Raw genomic sequence first — 20,763 nt, 5'->3', positions numbered from 1 at the left:
AACTAAGCAATGAAGAAATAGCCAAGTTTTCAGATGCAGAGTTCAAGACACTGGTAATCAGGATACTCACAGAAATGGTTGAGTCACAACATAGAGAAAAAAATGGAGGCTATGCAAAGTGAAATAATGAAATATACAGGGAACCAACAGTAAAGAGAAGGAAACCCAGACTCAACTCAACAATTTGGAGAAGGAAGAAATAAACATCCAACCAGAACAGAATGCAGAAACAAGAATTCAAAAAAAATGAGGAGAGGCTTAGGAACCTCCAAGACAACTTTAAACATCCCAATATCCAAAACATTGGGTTCCAGAAGGAGAAGAGGAAGAGCAAGAAGTTAAAAACATATTTGAAAAAAATTGAAGAAGAACTTCCCCAATCTGGCAAAGGAAATAGACTTCCAGGAAGTCCAGGAAGCTCAGAGAGTCCCAAATAAGTTAGACCCAAGAAAGCACACACCAGGGCGCATCACCATTACATTACCCAAGGTAAAAGATAAGGATACAATCTTAAAAGCAGCAAGAGAAAAGGAGACAGTTACCTACAAAGAGTTCCCATAAGACCATCAGCTGATTTCCCAAAAGAAACCTTGCAAGCAAGAAGGGGTGGGAAAGAAGAATTCAAAATCATGAAAGGCAAGGACCTACATTCAAGATGACTCTACCCAGCAGAGCTATCATTTAGAATGGAAGGGCAGATAAAGTGCTTCCCAGATAAGGTCAAGTTAAAGGAGTTCATCATCACCAAGCCATTATTATATATTAAAGGAACTTATTAAGTACAAGCAGGTGATCAAAAATATGAAGAGTAAAATGACAACAAATGGACAACTATCAACAACCAAACATAAAAATAAAACCAAAAGCAAACTAAGCAAACAACTAAAATAGGAATAGAATCACAGGAATGGAGATCACATGGAGGGTTATCGGTGGGGAGGGTTTGGGGGTAGGACAGGGGAAAAAGGTACAGGGGATAAGAAGCATAAATAGTAGGTACAAAATAGACAGGGGGAGGTTAAGAATAGTATTGGAAATGGAGAAGCCAAAGAACGTATATATACAACCCATGGGCATGAAGTAAAGGGGGGGGCAGTTCTGTTGGGAGGTGGGTGCAGAGTGGAAAGGAATTAGGGGAGAAAAAATGGGACAACTTCATAGCATAATCAATAAAATATATATATTTTTAAAAGATAGACATCCCAGCTCAAGCTAAAAGAGCAAATTCCATTCTTCCTCTGAACTTTTGGTTTTATTCAGGACCCCAGTGGATTGGATGATGCTGCCCACATTGGTGAGGTGGATCTCTGTTATCTCGTTGCCCAGCTTACCAATTCAAGTGCTAATGGGAAATTCTCCCACAGACACACCCAGAAATAGTGTTTTACAAACAATCTAGACCCTTAGGCTACTCAGGTTGACAGGTAAAATTAACTACCACACCAGAGTATAGGTCTTTTGCCTATGGGCCATTCCAAAGGTCCCTGAGAACAACTGACAGGGTAATGGGCATGTGAGTCAATAAACCATGTTCTTGAAATGCTAGTATACAAGAGAATGTGATTACCTCACATTATGCAAAAGCAACAAAGATAGAAAGAATTAAAAGCTCCCAAGAAAACAAAATCCTGTACCATAAAGACATGATCCAAATAGGAAGCAAAATAAAGCAAGAATGATTTAAGGAGTACAGGAAAAGAGAATAAATTAGACTTTGAATTTGAGAGCATTATTCTTGGAGTAGTACAGATGTAGTGAGCATGAGCAAATCCTCACATGCTGTGTGATTCTATAGTGATGAACACTTGCATAATAATGTAAACTCTGGTGGTCTGTATTTCAATATCTAGATTCAATCTAGACAAAAGATAAAAGCTATAGTCATTATTATATAACAGACAATAAATGGAGTCAGTCTTGACACTTTAAATACAAAGATATTCCTGATTATATTAGTTAGAATTAATTTTTTTTGAAAATATTTTCTTTATTTATTTTTCGAGAGAGGGGAAGGGAAGGAGAAAGAGAGGGAGAGAAACATCAATGCGTGGTTGCCTCTCATGTGTCCCCTGCCGGGAACTGGCCTGCAGCCCAGGCATGTGCCCTGACTGGGAACCGAACCGCGATACTCTGGTTCGCAGGCCCGCACTCAATCCACTGAGCTTTGCCAGCCAGGGCTAATTTTATGGCAGTTAACAAATAAACTCCAAATAACAAAATAGAATTATATTTTTCAGTTACACAAAAGATATCTGGCCCTGGTTGGTATAGCTCAGCAGATTGAACATGGGCCTGCAAACCAAAGGCTTGCTGGTTTGGTTCCCAGTCAGGGCACATGCCTGGGATGTGGGCTGGGTCCCCAGTGGTGGGGGGTGAGAGGCAACCACACATTGATTGTTCTTTCCCTTTCATTCTCCTTCCCTTGCCCACTCTCTAAAAATAATTAAATACACAAATAAATTATTTAAAAAAGACATCTGTGTGTAAACCATCCAGAGCTCTCATGGCAGCTTCATGAAATCACAATAGCTCACATGAAATCTACCTATACTTCACCATCCCTAGGACGTATGCCACATCTGCCTGGTCCAAAAGGGCAGCCAAAGCATTAGCCATCACACCTAAATTTTAAGCAGTAGAATAAAGGTGAAATGACAGCCAAGCCTCCTAGGTGCCATACAACTCTGCAAATTACATGTCATCAACCAGAAAAGTAATATGCCACAGCTAAATGTGAGAGAATGTGGCCATGTGTGACATTAGAAGTGCAAAGCTGACAGTACCTTGCTGTGTACAAAGAAGGACTTAAGGAAAGATGATTAAGAGAACTGCTATACTCACCCAAAAAAGCAGAAAGAGGTGGCATGCTCTATCATTAATAGAACAGGAAGTAGAAAAGTAAGTACTTATTTAAAGTTATAAAAGTTATCATTGGAACCAAACATAATGAAATTAACTCACAAAGAGTCTACTTTGTGAGTTTTCTTATAATAAAGTCATTAGAAACTGTCTAAAGTTGATGAATCAGGCAACTGAATCACAAGTTCATTATTAAGAATTATAGAGATAATAGTCAAAGAAACAAAAAGTAGAAACAGTAGCAAGTGTTTGTCCTAGAGACATGAATTAGGAGGTGGAGTGGGAAGGTAGGACAAGAAGCAGTAGCTTTGCCTTATAAACTCTTTAATAGTAAATGATAACTAGAACAGACTAAAAAATGTAAATTAAAGATAGATTTGCCTGCACTTACAGTGGAGGAAAGGAGTTACTAGCAACTAGACTGAATCACCTGGCCATTCCCTGACAGCTGCCCTTCTTCACTCTCTAGAAAGCCAGGCCCTCCAAAGATTCTGGAGGGTGAAGCTAGAAGGCCTGGGACTCTATTGTCATCCTGAGCCAATCCTTCCACTCAGGCATCATTTTTGTCATTTTTTCCCTACCCGGAAATCATCCCTGGGCCAAAGTTCAAAATGCCAAATACTTGACCAAAGCACTAACGAAACAGCAATTTGAGATAGCACATTAGAGATTCTCAGTAGCGCCAAAAGTGTAAGTGCTGCTGCTTCAGGGAGGCAAAGGAACATTTCATTTCTCAAGCACTTCTACGACTTGCTCATGAAAGAAAACAAACAAATAAGCCTTTCAGCACACCCACCTGTGAAAACACAAAAGCTATTATTGGACTGCAACATTTTCAAATTTTTGATCTAGGAACTGAGCATTTTCGTTTCATGATGAGAAAAGCCTAACCAGTCACAGGCAACAGCTCTTTTTCCAAAGTCTAACCCACACTCATGTGGCAGTTGCTTTGAATAGCAACTCAGAATCTAAGAGCAGGACAAGTTTGGACAGCTTCAAACATGAGAAATCTATACTCCATAGTTAGGTCTGAACTAAATTGCCAGGTAAGTGGAAAATGTTTGGTTTAATACTTTAAAATCCTGAGAGGCATAAGAATTCTGGGTGTGGATTTGGGGGCTCCTTTTTATCAGCAAAAACTAGGAAACTTTTACTTCAATGGCATTTCCTACCAGCCCTCACGCTCAAACACTTCTGAGCCCTGATCCCTGAGTTGAGGGCAGTGGTTCTCTAAGTGTGGTACTTGGACCAGCAGCTCTAGCATGCCCTGGGAATTGGTTAGAAGTGCAAACCCTGGCCTCAACCCATCCTACTGTGGCAAAACTCTGCAACTAAGGCTCTGGCACTTGTGAGTAAAAAGCCTTCCAGAGAGTTATGATACTCCCTGGAGTTTGGGAACTTTGGTTTATAATTTGTTAGTATTATATGTGTTTGGGTTTATTAATGCCTGTCACTGAAACAGGCCTGATAACTGAAGTACTGACCCTGCAAGGGACCAGGAGAACCCCTCTAGAGATTCACCAAGAGTTTCAGTGTTGAGAGAAAGTCGTATCTTCTTGATCACTGCTTAGGCTGGGTTCCCCCAAGAACAGGCCCTGAGACAATCATTTAAGAGCAAGCAGGTGATCCTAAGACATACCTATTGGGGCATGAGAAAGAGCCAGCACAAGGTGTATCTATGGGTAGGCTGACACTGTGGTCAACTAGGGCCAGTCCTTGGGAAGCTCCAGATGTGTCACCTAGAGCACAGAAGCTGAGATATTTATCCTCCATTCCCATGTATCATTATTGAGGGTAGCTCTTGGGTATTGACTCCAGCTATCCTGACCTGCCCAGCCCTGGCTGAGGCTGGAGTCTATGGCCAGAGGACCCTTATCCAGGAAGGAGAGTGGAAGGCACTCCACCATCTACCCCAGGGAGCTCCCTCAGAATTCCAGGGTAACAAAAATTATTCTACATTACTTATGAGTTCCCAAGATTCCATGTTCCTTATTCAGTTCCTTACCATTGATTAAGGCATCTCAAGTCCCATCTTCCCTGGACTCTTCAGTGTCTCCAGATTGGGTGTTGCCTCTCCACTCAGTGCAGCCCTAGAATCAATTAATCAGTCAAATATCTCTGTGACTCTGGGCCTTTCATGCCCTGCCCTCAAGTGGGAGACACTTTTCCCAGAGATGAACACTGAGTAGGCAGAAAGACATGGGTGCTATAAATGGGCACAAGTGTTCCAGAGCCATCCTAGAGGGTATGAAGTGGGACCTTGGGGCTTTCATTTGCATTCCTAGGTAAGGCTCTTTTACAAGGCCATGGTTCCCTGAGTATCTTAAGTTGATTGGCATTATCCCCTTGGTTTTAAGATCAGCTCACTGAGGGTAGGGGTCAAGAGACACCTTACTATTTCAAGTGTGGCCTGCTGGATCATCCATGGTTTAAGGAGATACACATAGGTGTTAGTGCCTGGTACCTCTCACCCCACCCCACCCCCAGATCTGCAGTGGACTCACATGGTTGGGTATCTAATGGTGATAATCCTGGCACCAGCCACCTCACAGGCCACACCCAACCTCACCAAGGAGTGGCCTGTAAAAGATACTTAGTGTACAGGCCATCCAAGGACACCTGTGTCCATCAGTTACAATGCTTGCCACTTTCAACATTACCTTGCCCACCCATGCATCTGGAACCTCTTACTTCAATGAGTTCCAACTGATTTTCAAATGCCTGCATGCTTTTTGCAGCCATGTAAAATGAAAATCTCTTGGCCCCACTTGTCGGCAGTCCAGAAGTACCAGAAAATGATACCCTTCCTGCTCTCTCAGTTGTGTAAATGTTCCAGGTCCCCCTTCCCAACCTTTTCAGCCCTTCAGGTGGGATCTTTACGTGCTGTTGAGCTGTGCTTTTTGCAGTATTTTTAGGCTACTACTGCCCACAGTGGAAGCTGGTTGAGTAATCTACTAATATTCTATTCCAACATCAATTTAAATTGGTGGGCTTTTGCCCCACACCAAGCAATTCTCAGATACCAGCTGGGTGTTCTGTAATTTTACTCAATTTTGACACTATCTATCTGGAGATAACATCAGATCCCAGAGGTTAAGAGATCAGTTACACAAGACTGTCTCCACTTCAAATGACAAGCACAAGTCCAAGTTATCACTTGTGCTTCTAGCCTACTAGCTATATATCAGGGTTTTCATGGTTCCCTCCTTTTATTTGATTAATTTGCTAGGACAGCTTAAAACTCAGAGAAACATTTTACTTACTAGATTAACAGTTTATTATAAAAAATACAACTCAAGAACAGCCAGGTGAGAGACACACAGGGCAAGGGAAGGGGAAGGGGCGCAGAGCTTCCATGCTCTCTGCTGGCACATCGCTCTCCTGGAACGTTTGTGTGTTTCCCAAACCAGAAGCCCTCCAAACCCTGTGTTTTAAGGTTTTATGGAGGTTTCATTACTTAGGCATGATTAGCTAAATCCTTGGCTTTTGGTGATTGAACTCAACTTCCAGTTCCTCTCCCTTCCCTGGGAGGTGCAGGGTTAGAACTCAAAAGTTTTAGCCCTCATATCACAGGGTTGAGTCTCCAGAAAAACTGCCTCCAACCTTACAGTGCTCTCAAAAGTCATCTCATTAACATAACAAAAGATACCATTATCTCTCCCATCACTTAGAAAATTCTAGCATTTTAGGATTTCTATTCCAAAAAGGGTGATAAAGACCAAATCTATATTTCTTAAGATAAATCACAGTATGACATCCACTCTCCCTGTCTCAATTCCCCACTTTGGTAAGTGCCCTTGCACTTACCAAATCAACAACTTGCACTGAATCCCTGCTGTAGGTCCCCTTCTTGGAGAATACCAACTAAGCTTACCATACTGGATAATTCATACACAATAATTCATGCAACCTGCTTAAAAACTGGTTCTGGCTGTAGATAAACAAATTGACACCCCCACCCCCCACCCCCACTGGAGGAAAGTCACAAAAATCTAAATTCAGGATTGATTCCAAAAAAACTGACACATAGCCTTATTCAAACTCATAAGAGCTTTAATAGTAGAAACTTACAAACATGGACAAAGAGGCTCCTCTCAGTGCTGGCCAGTTGGGAAGAATCCACTGCCCCCACTCCAGCCCACAGGACAGGGTCTCTTTTTTATGGGGATTTAATAGTAAAACAATATGGTGGGTAGCCTGGTAGACCACTGGAAAGAACAGTTCATTCCTAAGATAACAGATAACACCAAGCAGTTACCATTCTCTATAGATTCATTAACCTCCTTCCTGGAGGCATGACATTTATCTTTGGGCAGCATTTGGGTTTTCAGGGTAGTAAGCCAAGCCTGAGGCTACAGAGAGTTAAAAGTCCAATATTTCTGAAATGCCTTTGCTGCTAGAGCCATATTGCACCTCAGTAATTTACCCTATACCTCCTCAAGTGCAGTCTTATAATTCAGAGATCAGGAGGGAGCCAGTCTCAGGACTATGCTGAGTTCTTCAAGGTAGTACCACCTTTAAGGCCTGAGGTAAAGAGGGTACTGTCTTCAGAGTTCCTTCAGTGACAAGCAGCAAGCCCAGTTCATACAGAATTCATAAAGTTCAAAGGGACACATCATTAGCTAGAGGATGTGTCTCAGAAGTTATATAGCATCATTTCTTCTTAACTCTGTAAAGGGCTGCCTCATGTGGTCACATAGGCCCCACTGAGCCAATGGAAAGGACCTTACACTGCCTCTTGATGGGGTGCAAAGCAAGGTTCTGGATGAGCATGTGGGACTAAAATATTTTTGTGGCCATTTTTGGAAAATATAATCTACCACAATAAGGAATGAGAAACCAATAGAGATCAAGACAACCATTCTCTATAGCTCATGAGTGAGTGTGTATGCATGTGTGTGCCTTACTCTAGCTCTCCCTGTACTCTCTCCCTCTCAGCTTTTCTCCTCTAGTTCATTAGCTCCTCTCTGTGCTCATAGCTATACCTCACCTCTTAAGATTATGGGCCTCAGTTCTTCCTGCCTTCCCAGAATCTCCCCAAAAGTCAGGGTGCCTGAAATTCCAGCCAAGATGGAGGCATAGGCAGACATACTATGCCTCCTCACACAACCAAAATAAGAACAACAACAATTTAGAAACAAAATAACAACCAGAACTGACAGAAAATTGAACTGTATGGAAGTTGGACAGCAACGGAGATAAAATAGACACATTCATCTAGACTGGGAAGTGGGGCGGAGTTAAGCAGCAGGACAAAGAGGGGTTGTGGCACAGAAAGTAGTGGCACTGGGTGCAAAAGGCACCTTGGGCATGCACAATGGCAGCTGATAGACACTGGGCACACAGGCGGTGGCTGGCAGAACCCGGGAACAAACGGTGGTAATTGGCAGACCCAGCGAGGCAGCAATTATGAAATGAGGCACTGCATGCAAGGTGTCTGGCCAGGTGGTCCCACATTCGAGCACAGGTGAAACTGGGGAGTCAGACAGACCAAACAAGCCAGGGCCCCAGTACATAGAAATAAAGTCTCAAAATACCAATTGAAAAAAACTGTGGGGGTTGAGGCTCAGGGAGAGACTCCCAGCCTCACAGGAGAGTTGGCTGGAGACACCCACAGGGTTCTAGAACGTACACAAATCCACCCAAATAGGAATCAGCATCAGAAAGGCCCAGTTTGCTTAGGGGGAAGTGGCAGAGGGGACTGAGATCCAATAGAGAGCAGTGTAAGCACCACTGTTCCCTCTCAGACCGTGCTACCACATACAGCATCACATCCCAACAATGTGGGTTGCCCTGCCCTGGTGAACACCTAAGGCTCTGCCACTCATATGTAACAGGTCTGACAAGACAAAAAAAAATGGCCAAACGGAAGAACAGATCCAAGGTCCACAGAAAATACAACTAAGGGATGAACAGATAGCCAACCTATCAGATGCACAGGTCAAACCACTAGTGATCAGGATGCTTACAGAACTGGTTGAATTTGGTCACAAATTAGATGAAAAAATGAAGGCTATGCTAAGTGACATGAAGGAAAATGCACAGGGAACCAATAGTGATGGTTAGAAAACTGGGACTCAAATCAATGGAGTGGACCAGAAGGAAGAAAGAAACAACCAAACAGAAAAGAATGAAGAAACAAGAATTTTGAATAATGAGGAGTGGTTTTTAGGAACCTCCAGGACATCTTTAAACATTCCAACATCCAAATTATAGGGGTACCAGAAGAAGAACAGGAAGAGAAACAAGTGGAAAGCTTATTTGAACAAATAATAAAGGAGAATTTCCCCAATCTGGCAAAGGAAATAGACTTCCAGGAAGTCCAGGAAACTCAGAGTCCCAAAGAAGTTGGACCCAAGAAGGAACACAACAAGGCACATCATAACTACATTACCTAATATAAAAATGAAGGACAGAATCCTAGAAACAGCAGGAGATAAAGAGACAGTAACCTACAAAACAGTTCCCATCAGACTGTCAGCTGATTTCTCAGAAGAGACCTTACAGGCAAGAAGGGGCTGGAAAGAAGTATTCCAAGTCATGAAATCCAAAGATCTACATCCAAGACTGCTCTATCCAGCAAAGCTTTCATTTATAATGGAAGGACAGATAAAGTGCTTCTCAGATAAGGTCAAGTTAAAGGAGTTCATCATCACCAAGCCCTTATTATATGAAAAGTTAAAGGGACTTATCTAAAAAAGAAAACGAGATAAAAAACACGTATAGTAAAATGACAGCAAGCTCACAATTATTAACCACCACACCTAAAACAAAAATAAAAGCAAATTAAGCAAACAACTGGAACAGGAACAGAACCACAGAAATAGAGATCACATGGAGGGGTAGCAAGAGGGGAGTGGGAGGAGGAGAGAGAGGGAAAAGATACAGAGAATAAATAGCATACATGGTAGGCAGAAAACAGACAGGGGGAGGGCAAGAATAGTATGGGAAATATAGAAGCTAAAGAACTTATGGCACAGGGACATTAACTAAAGGGAGGAATGTGGGTGGGAGAGGGTGAGCAGGGTAGAGGGAACGAAGGGGGAAATGGTACAACTGTAATAGCATAATAAAATATAATTTTTAAAAAGTCTTGGGGATATAAAGTACAGCATAGGAATATAGTCAATAATATTGTAATAACTATGTATAGTGCCAATAACTATGTATAGTGCCATGGAAATATTGGAGGGAACACTTTGTAAGTATGTGTTTGTCTAACCACTATGTTGTACACCTGAAGCTAATCCAAAATAATATTAAATGTAAACTGTAATTGAAAAAAATTAAAAGAAATTACAGATCAAATTAAAAAAAAGTCAGGGTCTTAAGTGACTTCCCAGAAATGTAGTCCCAGCTCACTCTTATCCAGCTGCAGCTCAGACAATTTTTTTTTAAGTCAGGAAGGTAAAATCAACACTCGGTTTTTGTGGTGATGCATTAGAAACACAGCTGCCCAGTTATCACTGTAGATTGCCTGACTCTGATGTGGACCCTAGCCCATGGGGTCCATTTGTTGTGGGTACGACTAAAATGCACACGGACTGCAGAAGTCCTGTGGTAAAAAAGGGATGGCATGGCCACTCTCTGAGTGAGAGAGCACCCCAACCCCTGCCTGGATAGGCTTTTACTGCTTTTCTGGGCACATTACATGGAGGATGGTCCTCATTTACTGTGCCCAGATTCGCTTTAGGTGGTTAGCTTTTACAGAAAACAAAGGAGAGGATGTTGCTAATTACAACAAAGAAGAAGGATATTTGTGAATGCAAAGGTAAAAGTGGTTGAACTGGTTACACTTGTCCTTGGGAGGTTTAGCATGGATTTTAGGAAGTTACAGTAACTACTTTCTGCCTCAATTCAGGGTAAGGGAGTTTTAGCAAAAGCAAGCCTCAAAGCAGCCTAGGTATAATGAAGGCCTGGTTCCCCACAGGAGAACCAAGCCATGGGCATGGGTCCTGTGTGCTAACCTCACTCCCTATTGGTTTTCTGAATCAGGGGTTGGGCTACATTCCCACACCATGCCAAATGGTCCCCTATATGGCTCCAAGTCATGCAGTCTCTTGTGGCAAATGTTCAATCCTGTACCAGAAAACTATGTTGAAAATGAGGAAAAGCTCAGTACTATGTTTACAGATCGAAAGGTCCAAAAGTCACCTGTCTTCAGAGCTGTCAGAGGCTTGGTATAACCAGATGTGGCCTTCTTCCCTGAATAGACTCCATATAGAAAATGGAGCCACTGGCTCTGCTGCTGCTGAAGCCAGACTCATCTTTCAGAAAGTGCTCATGCAATTTGGTTACAGATCCTACCAATTTGTCAGTATGTTTTTCCCAAATTTAAAAGCTAGGCTTTGGAGGAATTATTGGCAAATAAGGAATGTGCTGTCAATGCAAAGTATCAAAGCATATTAACACTATCTGGATGCTTCGTTTGTGGCCTGTCCTACACTAAACACCACATATTATTTCATTAGCTCTTCACACCAACACAAGGAAATAGATATTATTACTGCCCCCATTCTACAAACAAGGCAGCTGAGCTTCAAGGAAGTTAACTCACTTGCCACAATCACTGCTACAGAAATTACCATATTTTGCCATGTATAATGCAAACTTTTGCCCAAATTTTTGAGGAAAACATAAAGATGTGCATTATATGTGGGTAGTACTAATTCTGTATCTATATAAGTGTTTCTAATTCTTTTATTGATACTTATGGATTAAAGATGTAACTCTAGAAGCAATAACAATATCTGTATGTAAAATAATACCCCGAAACATGATAATCAGTTTGGTTTCTAAATATAAATAATTAACACCTAAAAAAATTATTTTGTTGTTCAATTACAGTTGTCTGCATTTACCTCCTACCACTCCCCTCCACCCAGCCAAACCCACCTCCCTCTCTTGCTTCCACCACCCACCCTTGCTTTTGTCCATGTGTCCTTTGTAGTTGTTCCTGAAAACCCTTCCCCCCATTACCTCCTCCTACCTCCCCTCTGGTTACTGTCAGACTGTTCTTAATTTCAATGTCTTCGGTTATATTTTGCTTGCTTTTTTTCTTTTGTTGATTAGGTTCTAGTTAAAGGAGAGATCATATGGTATCTGTCCCTCACCACCTGGCTTATTTCACTTAGCATAATGCTCTCCAGTCACATCCATGCTGTCGCAAAGAATAGGATAATTAAATTAAAAATTTTAAATGAAAGATTATTTTTCTGAAAGTTTGGGCCAAAAGTGGGTGTGCATCATACATGAGAGCACATTACACATGGTAAAATACAGTAAGTTACAAAAGTACTTTTACATTTATGCCCAATTAAAAGAGTATTTCAAAAAGAAATTTATTGGCTTAAAACCGAGAAGTCCAAACTTCAGAGTTGATTTCATTCCCAACACAGTCATCAAAAGTTTGATTTCTCCTTATCTCTCCTGTCTGCCTCATAATAATGGGCTCCCCACTCAGGGAATAATATGGCTGCAGCAGCACCATCTACACATTACATGTCCAGAAAGAGAAACAGAAAAAGCATCTTTCCCAAAATCCCCTATAAAATTCTCTAGACTAGATAGTCCAAACTGGGCTTCCTACTACTCCACAACTGTGCTCAGTATATACAGTGCTTGTATTTTTGCTCTGTAGATCCAGTAGTGTCTCTAACCTCCCAAAATTAAAGACCATAGTGGGAATAAAAACCAGACTTGCTTCTGAGAGTACAGGAATGACTGTTAGAGGGGAATAATTACAACTACAATGTTGTGGAGCAGTTATTTCAACCCAGAACTGTCTATTTAGACAGTACTGAGTCCTTGCTATGGGTAAGGCAATTTTAGATGATGGCAACACAAGCCTGAAAGGTTCCTGCTCTCCCATCCTCCTACTACTGGCGCTGCCGGCTCTTAGGGCTAAAGCCTTACATTTTTACTAGACCTTGGAGCTGGAAAAACATTTTCCTAACTAGCTTTTTTAGCTTTGAAGCAGGTCTCTCAGCCTCCTCATCTGTAAAACCAGTAATAATGTTATCTTTTCCAAAGTTATAAAAATGAAAGTGTGGACTCCAAGAAGAGATACAGCCATCTGCCAGGAATGGGTCCTCCTGGTTTATTGGGCTCAAATTCATAACCACAACCTGGCAGCCATTGCTAACAGAAGTCTCTCATGCACACCATATCTCAGGGAAGTATAACAGATCAGGGTGCCAAGACTTCTTGCCATCGGAGTCAACTTTTACAAAGAAATTTCTGGAATCATATTTTGACCAATGGGCTAAGGCCTCCCTGACTTGTTCAGTCAGAACTGTGCAGTTGTATCATCATTTGTACATTTACAAAACAATCAGAAAATCTCCATAAACAACAGTTAGGATACCTAATTCCAACCAATCAGGACAGTACTATGTGGACCAATCAAATTGTGTAAATTTGGATTTCCCAGTTGCATAGAAATGGACTGACTAGTCAGGGACCAGGGCAGAAACTTTCTCTATAAAAAGTGTGCCTTCCCTTTGGGAGCGAGTAGGGAGCAAACTTTCAGGTTTCTTCCGGTGGCTGTGTTTCTTAAGTTTGCAAACTATTCACCTGAATAATGTCTCTCTTTTTACCTACCCAGACTGTAGATTCCTGCTGATATTGAGTTGGCAGAAGAAATCATTTGCTAATGATATTAAAAGGGCTTACATGAAATGTGAAAAAAAAATATTTTTTAAAATGTGAAAAAAAAAATAAAATAAAATATTTAAAAAAAAAAAGGACTTCTGCCAAGATGGAGGCATAGGTGGATGTGCCGTGCCTTCTCACACAACCAAGTTTAGAGACAACTAAATATTAGCAACAGAAAACACAGCCAGAACACGGAAAATTGAACTTTTCGGAAGTCCATTAACAACAAATTCTTCAGCCTGACCGGTAAGGGGCGAAACCAGTGGCTGGTGGAGTGGGGTTGCACAGGAGGACTGGGTCAGACGGACTCAGGCACACGGAATCCAGGGGCAGGGTTGGACCTAGTGAGCGACTGAGCGAGGGACCAGGAGAGCAGTGCTGCGTGTTGACTGTGGTCTCGCATTTGTGCGAGGGTGGACAGGCGAGGGAATGGGCGGTTGGACCAGGGCCCGTCGGGTCCCCGCGGCAAGCGGCAGTGGAGGGCCCTGCCATTTCCCTGCTCTGACCATGCCCCCACATATAGCGTCACAACCCAGCGACCTGGGAGTCCAAGGCACCACTTCTCACACTTAAAGGGTGTGAACAGACCAAAAATGGCACAAGAAGATCTCAAAGCCCCAGAGCCTATAAATCTAAGTGATGAAGAAATAGCAAAACTCTCAGACACACAGTTTAAAACACTGGTGATCAGGATCCTCACAGAACTGGTTGATTATAGCCACAAATTAGACAAATATATGAAGGCAAAACTAATTGAAATGAATGGAATTGCACAGGACACCAATAGCAATGAAAAGGAAACTGGGACTCAAATCAATGGAGTGGACCAGAAGAAAGCAAATAATGGCCAAACAGAAAAGAATCAAGAAGCAAGAATTCAAAGAAATGAGGAGAGTCTTAGGAACCTCCAGGACATCTTTAAACGCTCCAACATCCGAATTATAGGGGTACCAGAAGGGGCAAAGGAACAGCCACCAGTGGAAAACTTATTTGAACAAATAATAAAGGAGAATTTCCCCAATCTGGCAAAGGAAATAGACTTCCAGGAAATCCAGGAAGCTCAGAGAGGTCCAAAGAAGTTGGACCCAAGAAGGAACACACCAAGGCACATCATCATTACATTAGCCAAAATGAAAATGAAGGAGAGAATCCTAGAAGCAGCAAGAGCTAAGGGGACAGTCACCTACAAAGGAGTCCCCATCATACTGTCAGCAGATTTCTCAAAAGAGACCTTACAGGCAAGAAGGGGCTGGAAAGAAGTATCCCAAGTCATGAAATCCAAAGACCTACAACCAAGATTGCTCTATCCAGCAAAACTTTCATTTAGAATGGAAGGGCAGATAAAGTGCTTCTCAGATAAGATCAAATTCAAGGAGTTCATCATCACCAAGCCCTTATTATATGAAATGTTCAAGGGACTTATCTAAGAAAAAGAAGTTAAAAAAATATGAAGAGTGAAAGGACAGCAAACTCACAGTTATTAACAACCACACCTAAAACAAAAGCAAACTAAGAGGACAGCTAGATCAGGAGTGGAAACATAGAAATGAAGATCTCAAGGAGGGTTAGCAACAGGGGAGTGGGAGGAGGAGAAGGGGGGAGAAGGTACAGAAAAAATAAGTTGCATAGACAGTAGATAGAAAATAGAAGGGGGGGCAGAATAGCATGGGAAATATAGAATCTAAAGGACTTGAGACACATGGTCATAAACTAAAGGGGGGGTAATGGTGGGGATGGGGGGGTAGGGTGGAGGGGAATGAAAGGGGAAATAGAACAACTGTAACAGCATAATCAATAAAAAATTAAAAAACAACAACAACAACAAAAAGGGCTTACATGGAAAACATGAGGAAAAAAAGCAGCAGACATCCAACCTAGTGGGTATGTAGAAACTCAACTCTCATTCTCATTCCATTAATGCTGATTTGCATTTTTTTGTACATTACATCTGAATTTTATTTTCTCAGGATTTATAAAGACATTTTAGTGTGAATACTCTCCACAGATGCTAGTTTACCGTCTCTACTCAGCCCATAATTTAATTTTGATAATTCCAATTTTTCACCTACTTGATTTAAGTGGATTGGAGGGGTCACCCATAAGAGAGCTCATCCAGTTTCTAAATATGTCCTGAAATCTGAGAGCAAGAATTCTCTTAGGAATGCAAGAAAATGTATGCCATTGGGTAGCTAACAAGGTATGAGTTGAATGCAGCACACTCTTAAGGATGCAGGAACATCAGTAAAACTCACACACCCAGGTGGCTCCCGCAGGTTTGCAAAGAATTATTCAGTCTTTCAGACCAGTGGACAGACCTAAGAATCTTGTGTCTACAAAACAAGCCTCAACAAATTCAAGAAAATTGAAATCATATCAAGAATTTTCTCTGACCACAAGGAACTGAAACTAGAAATCAACCTTAAGGAAAAAAACCCAAAACATTCAAACTCATGGAGATTGAATAGCATGCTGTGAAACAATGAATGGTCAAGAATGAGATTAGGGAAGTGTTGTAGACCTCTCTGCCTGGTTCTAGGAATTTTATCTCTACCCCTTGTGGCTAAGGAGGAGGGACGACCTCTGGAGTGCCAGCCACAGGAGACAAAGCTTATCTCTGGTTGCAAATGCTGCCTCAGTTTCCTCTCCCTGCCCCCAAAGCTTGGTCGGAAGTCAAAGACGGGTAAGACCCCTCACAGCAGGGGGCAACCTAAGCCAGACTCAATCACTTGGGAGGCCTTCCTGGAAGGACTCCTGGGGCTGCAACAAAGAGCAATGGATTCTTGCCCCCTGGCTATGTGTCAAAGCCCAAGTCCCCGTGTCCTCTGGGAGAAGTGCTTTCTGGCTCTAATCCCCTTAAGCCTGAATACCTGATGGCGAGAGAGATGCAGCTCCTTGCCTTGCTAGAGTGTGTCCTGGGGAAAAATCTGGCATCACAAAGACTTCCTGATAAACCTGTGAAATCTGCTCTGCTAAGAGTGCTTTCATTCATATGTCAAGGGTTCAAGCAGGAAACCCTAAAACTCTGTTCCTGACAGACTCTGAAGCCCTCAGATTTCTTTGAAATGTTATCTACTGTTTGATCCTTGCCGCCCTGTAATCCTGTGTATTACAACCCAATAAAAGGCCCTGGAGGAGGGGGCTTGGGTCCTTTTTCTCCTGGGAGAAACTGGCTGCTGCTGGCCTTTTTCCCCTGAGAAACTGGCCACTGTCCATGGGCTTTTTCCTCTGGGGAAATGGCCACTTCTCCTCCCTAAGCAGATCACATCATGTCTCAGTCATGTTCACTTTCATCCATGGCACACAGGGGGACTTGCAAGGAAAGTCACCACCATAGGGAAGAAATCAAAAATTTTCTGGAAACAAATGAAAATGAACTCACAACAACCCAAAACTTATGGGGCACAACAAAGGTGGTCCTGAGAGGGAAGTTCATAGCAATACAGGCCTATCTAAAAAAGATAGAAACATTTCAAATAAACAGCCTAACTGGAGGAACAACAACAAAGACAGCCCAGAGTTAGTAGAAGGAAAGATATAACAAAGAGTAGAATTGAACAATATAGACACTAAAGAAACAATTCTAAGGGTCAATAAATCCAGGAGCTGGTTCTTTGAAAAGATAAACAAAATCAACAAGCCTTCAAGCAGGCTCATCCAGGAAAAAAAAAGAGGACCTAAATAAACACAATCAGAAATGAAAGAGGGGAGATTACAACTGATACCACAGAAATACAAAGGATTGTAAGAAATTACTATGAAGAACTATATGCCAAGAAATTTGAAAACCTAGGTGAAATGGACATAGTTCTAGAAAAATATAATCTTCCAAAACTGAATGAAGAAGAAGCAGCAGAAAGCCTGAACAGACCAACAACAGCTGGTGAAATTGAGGCAGTAATCAAAAAACTCCCAGCTCATGAAAGCCCTGGACCAGATGGTTTCACATGAGAATTTTACAAAAACATTTAAGGAAGAGCTAACCCCTATCCTTCAAAGACTATTCCAAACATTCAAAAATAAGACTACCAAACACTTTTTATGAAGCCTGCATCATCCTAATCCCAAAACCAGATAAAGACATAACAAAGAAAGAAAATTACAGGCCAATATCACTAATGAACATATATGCTGAAATTCTCAGCAAAATATTGGCAAACCTCATCCAGCAACACATTAAAAAGGGAATACAACATGATCAAGTGGGATTCATCCCAGGGATGCAAGGATGGTACAATATTTACAAATTTAAAAATGTAATACATCACATTAAAAAAAAAGAAAGACAAAAATCACATGATCATATCAACAGATGCAGAAAAAGAATCTGATAAAACAGCACCTATTTACCATAAAAAAAAAACAACCTTAGCAAAGTGGGAATAGAGGGAGCATTCCTTAACATAATAAAGGCCATACATGAGGGACCCACAGCCAACATCATAGTCAATAGGTAAAAACTAAAAGGTGACCCCGAAAGATCAGGAACAATACAAGGATGCCCAGTTTCACCACTTCTATTCAACATAGTATTGAAAGTCCTCTCCACAGCAATTGAACAAGAAAAAAATAAAAGGTCATCTAAACTGGAAAGAAGGAACAAAACTGTCATTGTTTGCAGGTGATATAACAGTTTACGTAGGAAATCCTATAGACTCCACCAAAAAACTACTTGACCTAATAAGTGAATTTGGCAAAACAGCAGGATACAAAGTCAATATTCAGAAATCAAAGGCATTTTTGTACACTAACAATGAAATATCAGAAACAGAAAAAAATCCTATTTCTACAGCAGCAACAAAGAAAAAAGTACCTAGGATTAAACCTAACCAAAGAGGTAAAAGACCTGTACTCAGAAAACTACACAACTACACAACACTGAAGAAAGGAATTAAAGAGCACAAAAACAAATGGAAGCATAAAACAGAGTCACAGACTGGAAGAATTAACATCATCTAAATGTCCATACTATCCAAAGCAATTTATAGATTCAGTGCAATCCCTATTATAGTACCAATGACATATTTCACAGGTATGGAACAAACATTTCAAATATTTATATGGAACCATAAACAATCCCAAATAGCTGCAGCAATGTTGAGAAAGAAGAACAAAGTAGGAGGGACCACAGTACCTGATATCAAACCACATTACATGGCAACTGTAATCAAAACAGTCTGGTACTGGCATAAGAACAGACACATAGACCAATGGAACAGAATAGAGAGAGTAGAAATAAAGCCAAGCCTCTATGGTCAATTAATATTTAACAAAGGGAGTAGAAGCATAAAATGGAATAAAAACAGCCTCTTCAACAAATGATGTTGGGAGATCTGGACAGCTACATGCAAAATATGAAACTTGATTACCAACTTATAACACACACAAAAATAAATTCAAGGTGGATAAAAGACTTAAATATAAGTTGAAACACCAAAAAAGTCCTAGAGAAAAACACTGGCAAGAAAATATCATATATCCTATGCAGTAATATTTTCACCAATACATCCCCTAGAGCAAGAGACCCAAAGGAAAGAATAAACACATGGGACCTCAATAAAATAAAAAGCTTTTGCACAGCTAAAGAAAACAGCAATAAAATGTAAAGAGGACCAACTGTGTGGGAAAATATATTTGCCAATGATACCTTGGCCAAGGGTTTGATCTCCAAAATATATAAAGAATTCACAGGAGTCCACTCCAGGAAGACAAACAACGCAATTAAAAATGGGCAAGAGACCTGAACAGACAATTCTCCAAGGAAGACATACAGAGGACCCAGAGATATATGAAAAGATGCTTAGCATCACTAGCCATAAGACAGAAGGAAATTAAAATCACAATAAGATATCACTTCACACTGGTGAGAGTGGCCATCATAAACATATCAACAAACAACAAGTATTGGAGAGCATGTGGAGAAAAGGGAATGCTAGTGCACTGTTGGTGGGAATGTAGACTGGTACAGCCACTGTGAGAAACAGTATGGAATTTCCTCAGAAAAGTAAAAATGGAATGGCCTTTGGACCCTGCAATTCTACTGCTGGGATTATATCCTAAGAATCCTGAAACACCAATCCATAAGAACCTATACACGCCAATGTTCATAGCTGCACAATTTACAATAGCCAAGTGCTGGTGGCAATCTTAGTGCCCATCAATAAATGAATAGATCAAAAAACTATGGTACATTTACCTGATGGAATACTATGCAGCAGAAATAAAGAAGGCCCTCCCACTTTTCCCAACAGCATGGATGAAAATGGACAGCATTATGCTAAATGAAATAAGCCAGGTGGTGAAAGCAGATACCATATGATCTCACATTTAAGTGGAACTTAATCAACAAAACAAATGAGAACCAAAATATAAAGAGATATTAAAATTAAGAACAATCTGACAGTAACTAGAGTGGAGGTGGAAGGGGATAATGGGTGGGAAGTAGGGAAAGGTTTTTAGGAACAACTATAAAAGACACATAGACAAAACCAAGCAGTAATGCGGGAGCGGGGGGAAATTTAGACAGGTGCATTTGAACAACAATAAAATGTAAAAAATTTAAAAAACAACTAAAAATAAAACAAAAGAATCTTGTATCTTAAGAAACCAAAGTTTTAAATTTATGCTATAAACTATATAATTTCCTGAGTCCCATGCTAATTGGTTGCATTCTGTTGTACTTGTTTTAAACAAAATTTCAGCCAAAAAAAAAAAAAAAAAAAAACCAGCCCAGGTTCCAGATAGCTGAAATGCAACTAGTTTCAAAGACAGAGAGAACAGAAAGTATCACATAGCTAGGAGGTTCTGAGCCAGAGCTTGAGCCGTTCTTCTTCGGTCCTCAATTCACTGGACACAAGAAGGTTAAATTTCCCTATTTGGCATACTTTCGTTGGTTACTTCAAGCCCTACCCACACCCTTAACTCTTTTTGCATTTTTAGTTTAACTTCATACTTAATACAAATTGGTTTTCCTCAATGCATACTTGAGTTCAATAGATGCTTTGTGGGGTTCACTCACAGACTCGTGGAGTTTCCCTGGTGCAGGACATACTGACTCCCCACATTATCTCTGATTGAAAGCCTTAAGATGGGTCACTGTTGCTGCTGATTTCCCGGAACTGCTCCACGTAGTGAAGCTTCACTGGTCTTAACCGGGGATCACCTCAACTGCTAGAGACTGAGGAGTATCTGGATAGTTCCCTCACTTTCCCTACCCTTCCTTACTAAGCGACCTCCTCAGCCTCAAAGCTG

The 20,763-nt window shown here is 41.1% G+C and overlaps 2 long non-coding RNA genes across 2 annotated transcripts in view; both read right to left on the bottom strand.

Annotated features, from left to right (window-relative positions):
* Nucleotides 1-20,748, bottom strand: part of LOC128627125 (uncharacterized) — a 58,968-nt gene extending 38,220 nt beyond the window's left edge. The window contains exons 1-2 of the long non-coding RNA XR_008391239.1: nt 20,531-20,748; nt 4,865-4,949 (exon numbers count right to left, since the gene is read on the bottom strand). This is a non-coding gene — a long non-coding RNA (uncharacterized LOC128627125). The remainder of the gene's footprint in view (nt 1-4,864; nt 4,950-20,530) is intronic.
* The window catches only part of LOC128627124 (uncharacterized), a 152,764-nt gene that overhangs the window by 85,387 nt on the left and 46,614 nt on the right, over nt 1-20,763 (bottom strand). The window lies entirely within an intron of this gene.

The sequence above is a fragment of the Artibeus jamaicensis genome, unplaced genomic scaffold (genome assembly GCF_021234435.1).
Source record: "Artibeus jamaicensis isolate MK-2021 breed Jamaican fruit bat unplaced genomic scaffold, CSHL_Jam_final contig_320, whole genome shotgun sequence".
NCBI lineage: Eukaryota > Metazoa > Chordata > Mammalia > Chiroptera > Phyllostomidae > Artibeus > Artibeus jamaicensis.
The sequence above is the reverse complement of the archived record's forward strand: the minus strand, read 5'-3'. Positions and strand labels throughout refer to the sequence as shown.